The sequence below is a fragment of the Phalacrocorax carbo genome, chromosome 15 (assembly GCF_963921805.1).
Source record: "Phalacrocorax carbo chromosome 15, bPhaCar2.1, whole genome shotgun sequence".
In the NCBI taxonomy this organism is placed as follows: Eukaryota; Metazoa; Chordata; class Aves; order Suliformes; family Phalacrocoracidae; genus Phalacrocorax; species Phalacrocorax carbo.
This window is the reverse complement of record NC_087527.1, coordinates 17,393,559-17,408,202: the sequence shown is the minus strand read 5'-3', so window position 1 is coordinate 17,408,202 and position 14,644 is coordinate 17,393,559. Positions and strand designations below refer to the sequence as shown.

General features: G+C 49.5%; 1 long non-coding RNA gene across 7 annotated transcripts; it reads right to left on the bottom strand.

The window, feature by feature from the left end:
* Positions 1 to 2,555: 2,555 nt before the first annotated feature.
* LOC135315860 (uncharacterized) lies at positions 2,556 to 13,808 on the bottom strand. 7 transcript variants are annotated; one of them, XR_010375345.1, is made up of 6 exons: positions 13,682 to 13,806; positions 13,105 to 13,296; positions 12,737 to 12,846; positions 6,029 to 6,258; positions 5,744 to 5,822; positions 2,556 to 4,087 (listed from the first exon to the last, which is right to left on the bottom strand). It is a non-coding gene; the product is annotated as an uncharacterized LOC135315860 (long non-coding RNA). The 7 variants fall into 7 exon arrangements; XR_010375344.1 differs by lacking the exon at positions 2,556 to 4,087 and having other exon boundaries at positions 4,324 to 5,822; positions 6,023 to 6,258; positions 13,682 to 13,805; XR_010375343.1 differs by lacking the exon at positions 2,556 to 4,087 and having other exon boundaries at positions 4,325 to 5,822; positions 13,682 to 13,805.
* Positions 13,809 to 14,644: the final 836 nt, after the last annotated feature.

The window sequence follows — 14,644 nt, the reverse complement described above, 5'->3', positions numbered from 1 at the left end:
TGTTTAGACTTGGCTATATTTACACTTACACAGAATAGCTATTTACACATACCTGTTTAGACTTACATATCAATGCATATATAGAACACCTATTTAGACTAGCTATCTGCTTACTTATACTTTTCTGACACTTTCATCTTTTTCAACTTCTCTATTTAGACATCTACTTACAATTACATGTATTTAGACTTATTTCACGATATGTATAATCTCTATTTAGATTAGACATCTACTTAGACTATGTAACACACAGTAAGTGTAGATGCTCACTCTAGTCAGACTTCCTTCTATTTTGAATTCCTTCATAAATCCTTTTTCTTCATCTTAAACTCCTTTATTTTTTTATTTTAAATATATGTAGACAGGCGAGTTACTTTTGTATTTTAAAATCCTGTATCTCAATGTAGAATTCTTTCTATCCTAAAATCCCTTTAGGGGAAGGACAGCGGAAAGAGCCGGAACAAGGCACATGGGAACAAGAAACGAAGAGGTGAAGCGTACAGGGCAGAATTGGCAAAAGAGCAACAACTTTTGGGTCACCAGAGAGGTAGGTGGACCAGAATCGGGGATTTGGGGGTGCATTAGTGCTGTGGCAGCAGCTCTCGCTCTGCGAGCGCAGCCCTGCAGGAGCAAGTCACCAACTGGGAGGATGGGCCCTGACTTGGAGAGGAAAAGGGATAAAGGGCAGCTTTAGAAAGCGCTTTTATAACTTCAGTACGTATGAAGGGGGGGTTGAGCTTCTGAAACCGTTCTATAAATAGTGTTTTTCTTAGTGTTGTAAAAACCCTATATAGCAGAGATATTTACACTGAAGTATCTACTTAAATATATGTATATTTAGGGAATACATAGATGTTTTATAACTTAATATCTGTTTACACTATCTATTGTGACTATATCTATATACATCTATAGAATATTTATGCATCTAGTTAGACATACCGATCAACACTTTTATCAGAACTTCTATTTAGCTATCTGTTTAAACTTACATATATTGTCACTAATTTTACACTTCTCTATTTAGACTGAGATATCTACTTATCTCTATACCTGTTTACGCTTATTTTATTATCTTTATTTAGATTACATAGGATATCTAACAGAAGGGTTGGACTAGATGATCCCTGAGAACCTTCCAACCTGTGACCCTGCAGTAGGCTTATTATAGAACACACACTAAATTCAGATAGCTTTATCCAGGCAGACGACTTCTTATATATTTTGAAAACCAATATTAACTTACAAATAAAGAAGAAACTTTAAAAAAACCTTTTACCTACTGTATAGTACAAAGAACTTTAAATTTTTTATATTCCAATTAGAAACATGTACAGGCTCTTAAAATATAAAAAACTTGTATAGACATAAAATAAATTTTTTGTGCATTTTAAACTCTATATAGAGGAAGGAATTCAAAATAGGAAAAAAAACCTTTTCCTTTATTGCAGTGTCACACACCCATACTTATAGTTTATAATATTTAATAATCCCCCCACGACTCTTTGGGGAGGGACCCCCCATTACACCCCCATTTGTAACAGGTTAGCAGGATTCCTATGCACAAAATTCACCCAACACATGATATTTCAAAAGCACAACAGTATTTATTGCTCTGTTAGAGCCTTGCAGAAGGAGTTACTAGCATATTGTTTTCCCCTCATCAGAGTCTGACCAACCCGACTATGCCCGAGACACCGCCGAGCGGGAGGGTGACCGCGAGCAAGGTCATCGCGGAGAAGGGAGGTAGGCGTGGCACCTTCAGGGTGTCCCCGGTGGTTCCCAGAGTGTGCTCTGTCTCCCCCCCCTCTCTGCTTTGAGCCGCCCCTTTTTATACCCTCAGCAGATTCAAGGCAGAAGTACTGCCTAGACGTTGCCGCACGCGTGGCCGGCACATGCAACAAGGCCTGCCGGGTACGTGCTCTGCCAGCTAACGGCGGTTCTGGGGTTGCAACAACATATTGTGCAATGACAATCCTCCGCTTCCCCCCTTCGAGGTTGCGTTCTCACAGCTGTGGTCAGCTTGTGATTCTTCCACTGTGGCCCTACACTGACCACCATCCAAAATCCCTCACGCACCATCCCCCCTCACCTGCTCCTCTGCTGCATCATTTCCCCCACACATAGTTGACATTAGTGTGCCCCGAGTAACAGGAAGCAAGTATGGGTGGGGACGTATTTACTGAGCATACCGAGATGCTTTCATCAAGATGTTGGAAAAACAAAAATCTAACTATGTCACCATATTAAAAAAATTGGAGCAGATGAAAATACAAACTGTTGTCAGCCTAAGGCATAGTATATCAGTTCAGTCAAAGGAGGTTTCTCAGTAAATGGATCAGCTTGAAACACAACATATCCTTTACAGCTTAAGTGAGTAGAACACTTAAACACTATTAACAGCTATTGATACTAAAAATCTGATCAAAATGGTACCACACTAAACATTCTTGCTGGTGTTAGAAAAAGCCTCATCCCTTCCTTACGGCACTGCTGCAGGGAGATAACCCTATGAGACCGCAGGGCAATGCTATAGGGTAACAAGAATCTATGCTTACCGATTCACCACCACAGCTACAGCTCTTTCACTGCTGCTGCTGCACATCATGCTTACTCAATGAAGCCCAAAGTGTCAAACCTGAAGGAGTAAAATCAGGGGAACACAGCTGCCCTTCTGAAGGCAGGCTGCCCGGGGTGAGGGGGGCAGCTGTGCGTCGGGGCACAGGGCAGCCAGGCAGACCAGATGCCAGCGGCTGCCCTGCAAAGGAGTTGTGCGCTGCTGAGCCTTGGGCTTCGTTGGCTTGGCAGCGCCTCGCCTCTGCACTGCCAGGACCCTGCTCTGCTCATCCTGCGTAAGCACAAGGCTTCAGCGAGCACACAACAGGAGAGCAGGGTAAGTGAGGGCATGTCACCAAGAAAAAACCCACACAGGAGAAAACCTCATGCAGGAGGCCCATTTCAGTGGAAGGGAGGGCACAGACACATGCAGAGGAAGGGTGGGGGAGGAGACAGACACTGCTGGACAGGGGCATGTCTGGGCAGACATGCCATGGGGAACGTGCATGGGGATGACTGACACCAGGGGGTCCCCCCAGGATAATCCACAACAGGCAACTCACCTGGGATAACCTGCAGCAGATGATGATGCGCTCCAGATAACTGATGCACTGCAGGAAACCCATTCCAGACAAGCCCCAGAAATGCCCTTCCAAATGCAGGTGTTTCACACCTAGTAATCCCCAAATTAGGATTTTCATGGTGTTTTTTTTAATAGGGTTGGGTTGGTCAATTATTGCTTTGTTTCTTTTTTGTTATCTTTGGGTTGTGTTGTTTTCCATTTTGCTGGGTTTCTTGGGGATTGGTGTTTTGGGTCCTTTTTTTTTTTCCCCATAATATAAAACTTGGGGTTGTTCTTCAAAAATATTGTATAAAGTGGGGGTGTGTGTGTTTTTGAACCACAAAAATTGGTCATTTTCAGTTTGTTTTGTGGATGAGAGTGGCTGGTCCATGGGTTTCTTCATTTGGAGTTTTTTGTAGGGTTTTTTTGTGGTGTGTGTTTGTTTTGTCACTCCCCAGCCCACCTACCTGATGTGCGGAAAGCGGACTCCACAATCTGTAAGATTGTGAAGTAGGTATGTTTGTTCAGCACGGGGGGTAGTCCCACCAAAGTCATGCGCGCCTGTGTGATAGTTTGTCTTCCATTTATATAGTAAAGCATTACAGATACATACAATTTCCCAATACGTCTATAGATATGCATGACCTTTCCCCACGTCGTATTAAATTAGCCAAAAAAGTAGTTTCCATAAATCTTTCCCAACTGAGCTTGCACAGTGCCTCCTCGTGGTGGTGATCGGGGGTAGTAAAGATGAAGGCTGCTGGCTCCTCTTCATCACCGCTAGTAACCTTTTGGTTTTGCGCAGACTCAGTTATCTCTTGACACTTGTCCAAACTACTGTTTTACCTGGTTCTTTAGACAATTTTCTATCCTTCTCAAGAATTTGTCCTTCGCAAGTGGATTCCAGGCCTCCTTGCTAATTATTTTACACAGCGGCTAGATAAGCGTTCCGCAACAATTAACTTTCAGCTGGATAAGCATTCAGAGATAGAACAGTTAACTTCTGGTTTTGCATCTTAAGAGCCCCTTCCCCCTTTCATACCCCCCAGCCATTTTCTTTCTTTCCCCCAAAACTGTTTGGGTTTTTGTTTAGTGTTTTTCTCTTTGCTTTGGTTCCACCACCCCCCACCACTGCAGACCCAGACTCGAAAGGTTTGGCGTTCTTTTGTGCCCTGGCAGCAGCTCCCATTCCGCATATGCAGCCCCAGAGGGGAAAATTCCCATTTGGGGGAATCGGGCCCACACTGGGATAGGAAAAGGAGAGGGCGAGAGGGGCAGCATTTGAAAGCGCATTTGTATCTTCAATTGATGGGGGGAGTTGAGGGGGGTTGTCCAATTTATAAATCCTGTGTATAAATAGGGTTTCTTTGCATTTTAAAAACCTTATATAGCATAGACATTTACACTTATGTGTCTACTTACACATCCATATGCTTATGGAATACATATATTTTACACATATCTATTTAGATATGTTTAGACTTGGCTATATTTACACTTACACAGAATAGCTATTTACACATACCTGTTTAGACTTACATATCAATGCATATATAGAACACCTATTTAGACTAGCTATCTGCTTACTTATACTTTTCTGACACTTTCATCTTTTTCAACTTCTCTATTTAGACATCTACTTACAATTACATGTATTTAGACTTATTTCACGATATGTATAATCTCTATTTAGATTAGACATCTACTTAGACTATGTAACACACAGTAAGTGTAGATGCTCACTCTAGTCAGACTTCCTTCTATTTTGAATTCCTTCATAAATCCTTTTTCTTCATCTTAAACTCCTTTATTTTTTTATTTTAAATATATGTAGACAGGCGAGTTACTTTTGTATTTTAAAATCCTGTATCTCAATGTAGAATTCTTTCTATCCTAAAATCCCTTTATACATCTACAAAGTAATAATACTTTTCAATATATATAAAATAAGAGGTTTTCTCTAATTCAGTGCCTCACACCCACGTTGGCTTAAAATATTTTTCTTAATAGCCCCCTGAATTTTCAGGCATTTTTGGGCTGCAACCCCCCTTTTTGAGGGGGGGAACCCCTAGATGACCCACACACACACTGACCTGCTCCTCTGATGCATTATCAGCTCCCCCAGTGACACTGGGGTGCCCTGCATGACATCATCACCCCCCCAGGACTCCCCCTATTTTATTATAGTAAGGTTGGACTAGGTGATCCCTGAGGTCCCTTCCAACCTGAGATTCTGTGATTCACCCCCAAGAAGGGCACTAAACAAGGGAATCTGCTCCAACCTGCAGCTCATTAAGAGTGTCATTTACAAAGGTACACACACCCACCCCCCAAAAAAAGGGGAGCTCTGCTAAAATCTAAAAGGTGGGGCAGCCCCCCCAGCCCCTGTCCGCAGGCTAGCGGCCGCCCCACGGCGGAGCGGGAGCGTGCCAGAGGACGGTGTCACGTCTCTCTCGGGCTCTGCTCGGCCATGCTCCCGCTCTGGGACGGGCTCCCCGGGGCGACAAACAGCCCCGGTCCCTGGGGGCCCCGACTCTCCCCACCAGGCAGCCCTCGTGGCCACACCTGTAGGGCACCCGCTGGAGACAGAGCCGGGAGCCCCCAGGCAGAGGGATGGCCCCTTACCTTCACCACGCTTAATGACCGGCAGGCAAACCCGGGCCGGGGGGCATCTCTTGAGCATCACGAGACACTGAGAAGACATCTGAAAAACAGAAATCCCAAACTATATTTCAGCACATTAATAAAATAGCAAAGAAGAAAATGGAGGAGCTCAGTCAGCACAAGGGATAGGAAGGAAATTGAGCCGCAGCAAGATTCTGGGCAAACGGGTCATGTCAAAACACAACACCTCCTTTAAAAGCTAGAGGGACTGGAACACTTGAAAACGGTATTAAGACTAACCGATACCATTTTGAACAGATTCTTCGCGTAACACTGAACACTCTGGCTGGTGCTGGAAAACGTCTCATCCCTTCCTTACGGCACCGCTGCGGGGAGATAACCCCGTGAGGCTGCGGGGCAAAGTTGTACCGTAACCGGAACCTCCGCTTACAGATCCACCGCAGCAGCTACAGCCCTCGCCCTGCCGCCGCACGTCTTGCTGCCTGGCTCAATGAAGCCTGAAGCGAAGCGTCAAACTTGAAAGAGTAACGTAAAAAATTAAGAATAAGTCTCAGTAATTCACTTTGTGCTGAGAAGGCGGGCGCGTGTTTACGCACATCCAATATGAACGTCTATGCTATAAAAGCTTTTTATTTTCCTTCTGCGTTCATTTAACTCGCACAGCCGTTCACGCGCGCCATTCCATTATCTATCTCCAAAATACACAGTAGTAATGTGACTAGGGGGTTTTGGCGTATTATGGAGTCGGGAGGGACGTCCGCCCAGCTGCCCTGCCCAAGAGATGCTGCTGAACTGCCAGGGAAACGCGCATCGAAAGCGAGACTGAAATAAAATACTTAAGAGCGCTCCCTCAAAATACTGGTGGGAAAAAACCGCCCCCACCCCAACATTCAGTCGCCCCTCATTAAATATTTACAACAAATACCTACCTGCTTAAGTACACCTAACAAATCGTACGCTACATCTGCTTGGCAGTTACAGCTGAAACAGCGCAAGTCACATCGTAAATCAGACGCTGTTAGCTTTTTTTAAACTTTCATTTATGATAGAAGAATCAGTGAGTGAAGAGATCCCCGATACAGTTTTACTTTTTTGGGGAAAAAAATAATACCACAACAAAAACCCACACAAATCAAATCCCCAGTGTTCCAATACATGGGGCTACCAAGAAGGACCGGCAGATATGCTAATGCGTTTGGCTGTACCGAAGCATGCAGGGGAACCGTATTTTTATGGTATCTCGACTGTTACAACTGAGAACCCAAGCACTACCAATGCCATCAACATTTGGAGTATGTGCTGTGCTTGGATCTCCGCAAGGACCATTGATTTTTTTTATCTTAAAAAAAAAAAGCAATACTTCGCAAGTCTTGTGCTGATGAGTTCTACTGACAAAGACATTGTCTCTAAGATGCACTCTGATGGCAAGTTCATAGAATGCAACCTCACTGAATAAGAAATATCTCAATTTTTCAAAACCTCTTCCTAACAAAAGTCACACTGTGGGGCTTTCAGATGGGTCAGGTTATGAATCCTTTCACAACAAGAAACACACCAGCTAACCAGCATAGTCTTGCAGTGGCCAGGTGCCTCTTCAGCATGTAAAAAAGAAAAAAACCCAGAGCCAGCAATAAGTATCACACGGGTCAACACAGACCTCTTCCAGAGCACCCCCCTCATCAAAACGAACATGCCCATCGGCTCACCTGCTCTGCACAGATTCCAGCATCACCCCCCGCTTCTGTCATCGCTTGGGGCACCAAATGTATCAACACACAGTAAACTACCATTACGCTCATGAGCAATCACCGCCCCGTGACTTCCTCATTACTACCCAGCTCGCTTCTAATGCTCATACGCCGTTCCAAAGATGGCCCACGTGTTACCTACAAAACTGAAGAGCTCGACGACGGACCACAGCATTCTCTGGTCTCAGATGCTGGCCGCTGCCCCACCTTCTCAGACCTCTCATAGGCATGCGGCAGCACCGCTCCGAGCCTGCCAGCGGCACCTGCAAAAAGCCAAGTGAAAAGGCACCTCCTGGGATGCTGCCCAATGCCACAGCCTGCCCGCACCGATCCCCGTCTCGCACCCCTTTCCCTCGACAGCCTCCCTCCCAGCCTACGCCACTTCCAGGTGCCATGTTCAGCTCGCCCGCCATCCGTAACACCCAAACGACACGCGTTGCTTATAACCAGCAACACAACGCCTCAGAAAAGAACTGCTACTTCAGCCCACCAATCACCACTTGCCTTGCTCGACTTGCCTCCGGTGCCCCAATCACGCTTTGCTCATTGCTACGCTACTTCAAACCCAAAACAAAAGAAACGCAAGGAGCAACAGAGTCATAGAGGCATCGGTCACATCTTCCCTCTATATACACCACGCACCACCTCACCCGCTTACATTGGTCCCCTCAGTTCCCCTCCGTCGCCCTGCACGACTCGTCCCTCGGCATCTCCAAAACCAATACCAAACAAGTCACCTGGTTGCATAGCAGTACCTTAACTGTTCCTGAAGACCGACTATAACCTGCCATTAAAACAAACATATGACATCAAACATGAAGCCCTACGCACGTACAAGCTTGAACACCCTGCAGAGGTAATCTGCTCAGCTGAACTCTAGCCGCCTCTCCCAGATAGCTACGGTCACGGCCTCCGAGCCCACAAAATGTCACGGTGATTACGGTCCTCGCCCGCTGAGGAGGGCCACTCAATCCGAGATGATGGTACAACCTTTCCCCCAACAGCCTTGGCACAGCAACAGATGAACCCTAAGCTCTCATCGCTGTGCCACCTACCCGACTCTACAGGGCCAGCAAGGCGGTCTGAGACAAACTCACAAACGCACACACCAACGCTATGAGAAACGCTACAAACTGCGCGCCTCCGAGACGAGAGAACGCTCTCGGCAAACAGAGGGACAACTGGACGGAAGAGCTCGTCCAGCAACAAGACCTGCAGAACCCTGACAGTGACGCAAGGAGGCCCTAACGCGATCCAAAAAGATTAGAAGAGCGTCAGGGCCCGTGACAAGAAGTTCCTCTCAAAACTGAGACGAAGGGTGCACAAGAAGCCCGGCTACAAGACCTAAGAACGTAAGGATGCAGGGAAGAAATTACACTCCTTGAAAACGGACAGCGACAGAGCAGAGCTGTTCACGCATCTGGGAACGATGTCGCAGACAACAACTGCCCAGAAACTCCTCAAACAACAGAGCGATCCACACTTTAAACTGTTAACGCAAAAGAAGAAGCACCCGAAGGGCGCCGGCCCCACAATTAGAACCTTGCCAGCCCCTCGGGATAGTGCTGTGCTCCTGAGAGTAAAGAGAACATCGTGACCCGAGAAAGGTCTAAGACGCCGAACACACACCACACAAACTACACAACACACGCAACCCCGAACAGCCCTGCCCAGCACAAACTAGCACCATGCTGAAGAGGAACTCGCTCCCCTTACCTGCCCAAAGGGGACTGCTTCCTGGACAGCCCTCGCCCCTAGGCTACCTTTAAAACCCCTTCCTGCCGTGGCCAACCTTGTCCCCACCCTACCCCGAACCCTTCCCCAGCACCCCTGCCTCAACTTAGCTTTCAGAGGGCCAGGAAGCTCAATCCATCCTCAAGAAGGAAGAGCACAGTCAGACCACTGGATTTGTCCTGCAGTTCCCAGGTGCCTCTTCATTGTCCAAAAAAGCTGGAGAGTGCTGTCAATCAGCATCACATCACAGACACTTCCCACAGCATTCCCCTCCTTACTCTACAGCAAGTCCAGAAAAGGCCACCACTGCTTTTAGAGGGCCGGGACACTCAATCCATCCTCAACAAGAAAAACACCAGCAGCCCACTAGATCAATCCTGCAGTTGCCAGGTGCCTCTTCACTATCAGAAAAAAAAAAAAAAAAACCAAACTCCCAACCCACAGACAACAAACCGTGCTGTCAGTCAGCAAAACATCAGTCAACACAGACCTTTCCCATATCATCCCCACCTCACATGTAGCCCGGGGTTCCGCTCAGCCGCTCTATGCCCCCTTCCAGACTTAGACAGTTGTCATCACTTGCAGTCCCTAGAGATACCGTAAGACACAAAATCACCGCTCTCCTTGCAAGAAGTCACCAGCCCCATGCTCCTCCTCACTGCAACCCAGCTCACCTGAAATGCTCCTCAAATACCCTTCAGTGGCATCTTCCCTTTAATCCTGCACAGGGACCTGCTGCCTTAGTGTGCTCTACTCAGCTCTGCTCTATCACACTGCACAGGTCAGACCAAAGGGAGGGCCAGAGGAGGAGGAGGAGGAGGACAACGAGCAGGTGCACAAGGGCAGGCAGAGGAAGAGGAGGAGGGGCCCGAGGAGGAAGATAGAGGGCCCAAGAGCAGGCCTGAGGGTGGGCTGAGGAGGAGGGGGAGGGGCCAGAGGGTGGGCCGATGAGGACAAGGAGGAGCCCAAGGGTGGGCACATGAGGACGAGAAGCAAGAAAAGGAGGAAGATAGCAGGGCCCAGGGCGAGCACAGGACAGTAGGAGGAGAGAAAAGCAGCATCCGGCTGGACGGGGGGGCGTGTGTACGTGTAGTGAGAAGGCACGAGGCAGGGAACAGGACGGCCAGAGAAGGACAGGGAGCCTGACGGAGGTGGAGATACAAGCAGCATAGAGAGGGGAAGAGAGGCAGCAGAAAGAGGGAAGAGCAGGACACAGACGAACAAAGAAGGAAGAGGAGCAGGCTGGAGACGCACAGAGAACCTGGGGCAGGCAGCATGACAGCGAGGGAGGGAAGAAGAATAGGGGCAGGAAGCTGGACCGAGCGTGATGGAGAAAGACAAGATAAGCGACAAGAACAGGGCAGAAAGGGAAGAATGAAGCCACGGGGACAGGGAGCCGAGACAGCCAATGACGGAGGGAAGGGGCCAGGGAGGGAACACCACAAAACAAACCATGGGGCTACGTGGTACAGAGCATGAGAAGGCAGAGAATTAACTATTAGGGACAGGGAGCCAGAGAAAAAAAAGAAACGAAAAAACACCAAAGGGAGATGGGGAGCAAAACGAATGGCAATGAGTACAGAAAGAAGAGAGAAACAATTCTAAAACAGGGACATGGGGAAGCCAGAGACGGCAAGATGGAGAAAGGACAAAAGCTACAGGGCAGAGAGGGAAGAATTAACAAACAGACACAGAGAGACGGGCAGAAAGAGATGGAGAAAGGCTGAAGATCACACGGCCAACAGGGAAGAGAGAAGAGAGGGAGGAATTTTCAAAACGGGGCAAGAAGCCAGAGAGAGGGAGAGAGAGGCAACAATAAAATGGGGACAGGCCACAGGGCAGCGAGGAGGGAATCGATGAATAAGAACAGGAGACCAAAGAGAACACAATGTAGAATGGAAAAAAGGAACAGCGGCCTAACAGGGAAGGAGGAATTAAAGATCAGGCACTGGGAGGCAGACAGAGACAAACGAAGAAACAAGTGGGAAAAAAACCAACAGCAATGGGCTACCAAGACAGAGAGGGAGGAAATGAGGAAATAAAACATAGCAGCAAGGAGCTGGACAGAGAGAGATGAGGACAAACAAACAGCACGGGTCTACGTGACAGAGAACGTGGAATTAGAACACAGAGAGAGGGAGCCGGACAGAGAGGGGCTGAGAGAAAATCTAGACAGGCTACAGTGGGCAGAGGCAGGAATTAAAACCTAGGGACAGGGAGCTGGACAGTTAGAGACAGAGATCACAGGGAACAGCGGTGGGTGCAGGAAGAACAGGAATTCATGAGTAGGGAAAGGGAGCTGGACAGAGAAGAACTGAGAAAGGCAAGAACAGTAGCAGGGTACAGAGCAGAGCAGACGAATTAAAAAGCGCGGCGGGAGCGTTGAGGCAGACAGAGAGAGATTAAGAAAAAAGTCACGGGCCAAGTGGCAAAGCAGGAGGAATTCAGAAACGGGGATGGCAACCAAGGGAGAGTGAGCTGGTGAAGGATAACGGGCATTCAAAGTGAGGGACGGGGAGCTGGGAAAAGCGAGAGGCAGAGAAAAACAGAATCACAGAGAGAATCACACAAAGCCAAAAAAGAAGAAACTGAACAACAGGAACAGGTGTAACCAAAGCGATGAAATCAACCAACCAGAGACGGTGTTACATTATGGGAACACGGAGCGTATGAATCAGCGTATCTGTTGATCTGCATTTTAGTCCCTAGGTAATCGTTAATGTGAACAGAAAAACAGACAATGTGCTTCTGTCAGAAAAGGATGACAAAATGCGGTTTCGTGTAGCAGACTGAGAAAACTAGCCAAGAGTACCAAGATTAAGAGCCAAGAAGGTAAAAGGTAATTCCGGCAGGAGGAAGATCGTGACCACCGACTCACGGACCACCACCGACCCAAGTAACACCACCTACTCAGAAGAGGACAACCGAGCCTGCGCAGTAATTTACATAAGGAACGAGCAAGTTTGTACAAATCAGTAGACAGGACAATAATGAGTACGTCTGACTACGTAAAATTTTGATCTATAAATTGTAGGGGAAAGGTGTGTGAGGTACGCACGCCAGGAGGAGCGATCCCCCGTGCATCCGGCGCCGTGAATAAAGAACGCCTGCTCTTTAATACTAAATTGGTGTTACAGAGTTGTTTCCAATTTTACCATGTTTTTTGGTAACACGGGGAGTCAGACCAAGAGAGCCAGAGAAAGACAAAATACCGACAGGCTACAGGACAGAGCAGGAGGAATACAAAATACGGAGCCAGAGCCAGGCAGAGAGAGGCGGAGAAAGAACAAGTAGCCACAGGCTACAGGACAGAGAGAGGGAGGACTGAAAAGACGGGGAGGCAGGGAGCCACTCAGAGCGAGATGGAGAAAGAAGGTGCGGGGGGTGGGGGGTGAGCGCAAAAAAAAATTAATTTTGCAGCAGGTAAGGAAAGAGAGGGGGCCGGGGGAGAGACAGGGAGGGTCCAGGACGCACAAGAGAGGCAACGGGGCCCCAGTGGCCCAGGACTCACCGCGACTCTCGCTCTCAGCGCTGCTGGCACAATTTAGCCGTTCAGATGCTTCTTTCCCCTTCTCTCCTCCCTGCCTCTTCTGCAGCTCCAGACTCTAGGCCGTCCTCCACCTGAAGAGAATACAAGGGTGTCTTACCGCTCTTACGAGATGAGGCTTCCTAGGCACGTAGCCTAGCTCGCTCGTGCACTACACGCCCGTACCCAACTCCCGGTTACGCGTACAGACCCTGCGGTGCACGTTGGTGGCCTGGCCCGCTGCGGGCTACGAAGGGGGATCCTTCCTCCCTCACCTGCAGGGACAGGCTCTCTCTTGCCTGCGGCAGGAAGGCAGCTGGCAGCCAGAGCGCCTTCAGTTTCTTCTGCTTTACCTTTCGTTGGCGTCTCCAGCTTCAGCCGAGGCAGCTCCTGTCCACAGCCGGGAAGGGCTCTGTGTGTCCCTTTTCGCCCCCGCGCTGCGAGGATGGCAACGCCGGGCAGAGAGAAGCCACGCAAGCCTGAGACGGTCGCAGTCAACGGCATCCCCGGGGGAAGGACAGACAACCACGTCCTCAGCACGGTCTCTGGGAGAGGGAAAGAAGAAACAGCGACCGTCATTACCGTCGATCGACCCTGGCCAAAGCCCCTCCTTGCACAGGGGCTTCTGGACACACCGCCCCTTCCCCGCGCTACTGCTAAGGGCCCCTGCGCCGAGGGGGAATCCAGTGCGCTCGAGGGCCGGCTCGCTGCCTTCACGACAGGGCCTGGGGGCGGCCAAGGGCTACGCAGCACGCTTCAGGGGAGGTGCCGGGGCTGGGGGCAGGCGCACGGGGCAAGGGGGGGGCCAGGGGAGGCTGAGCGGGAGCTCCGGTGAGCCGGGGAGGCGGCGGCCATCATCTGCGCCCTGGGCAGGGGGAAAAGGTCCTCCTCCTTTCCCTCTTCCCTTCTGTCAGCTCCCGGGGAACTCACCGCTTCTCGGGGAGCGGCCGCACCTGGAAGCCCCCAGAAATCAACACGAATCCAACCCCAAAAATACACCGCGCCTACCGTACGCGGCACGGCCGCCCGGCACCCGAGCGCCGGAACACCGCGCCTCCCGCCGCGCCCCGGCGAGCCACGTGACAGGGCCGGCAGCCACTGCGCCAGGACTACAGCTCCCGGCATGCTCTGCGCCACAACACGGCCGCCCGGCAGCCCCCCGCCACAAGGACTACAGCTCCCGCCATGCTCTGCGCCACAACACGGCCGCCCGGCAGCCCCCCGCCACAAGGACTACAGCTCCCGGCACGCTCTGCGCCACAACACGGCCGCCCGGCAGCCCCCCGCCGCAAGGACTACAGCTCCCGGCACGCTCTGCGTCACAACATGGCCGCCCGGCAGCCCCCCGCCGCAAGGACTACAGCTCCCGGCATGCTCTGCGCCACAACACGGCCGCCCGGCAGCCCCCCGCCACAAGGACTACAGCTCCCGCCATGCTCTGCGCCACAACACGGCCGCCCGGCAGCCCCCCGCCGCAAGGACTACAGCTCCCGCCATGCTCTGCGCCACAACACGGCAATTTGGTGGCAGATGAACACACATTCAGCAGGACTCAGCAAGGAAGTTAGAGGGTGAGGCTTACTTTCAGTCAGCTAGATTCTTGAGAGGTATTCACAGAGATACCTGCAGATACATACCCAGACACATCCAGTGTCTTGACCTACATGGAATACCATTATATACAAACCTAGTTTAAATACTTTAAGGGTTTTAAGATTTAAAAAGTATTTAACATTTGAACACAGAGAAGACTGTAAATGACTGGTGAGTCATTAGGTATAGTAGTTTATAGATGCTATCACTGAGAAATAGCTCATTGCATAGGCAGCGCTGCCTAAATAAAGAAAACATCTGAGCATCTGGACTTACCTGTGCTCGTCTGCCCATTGCTTT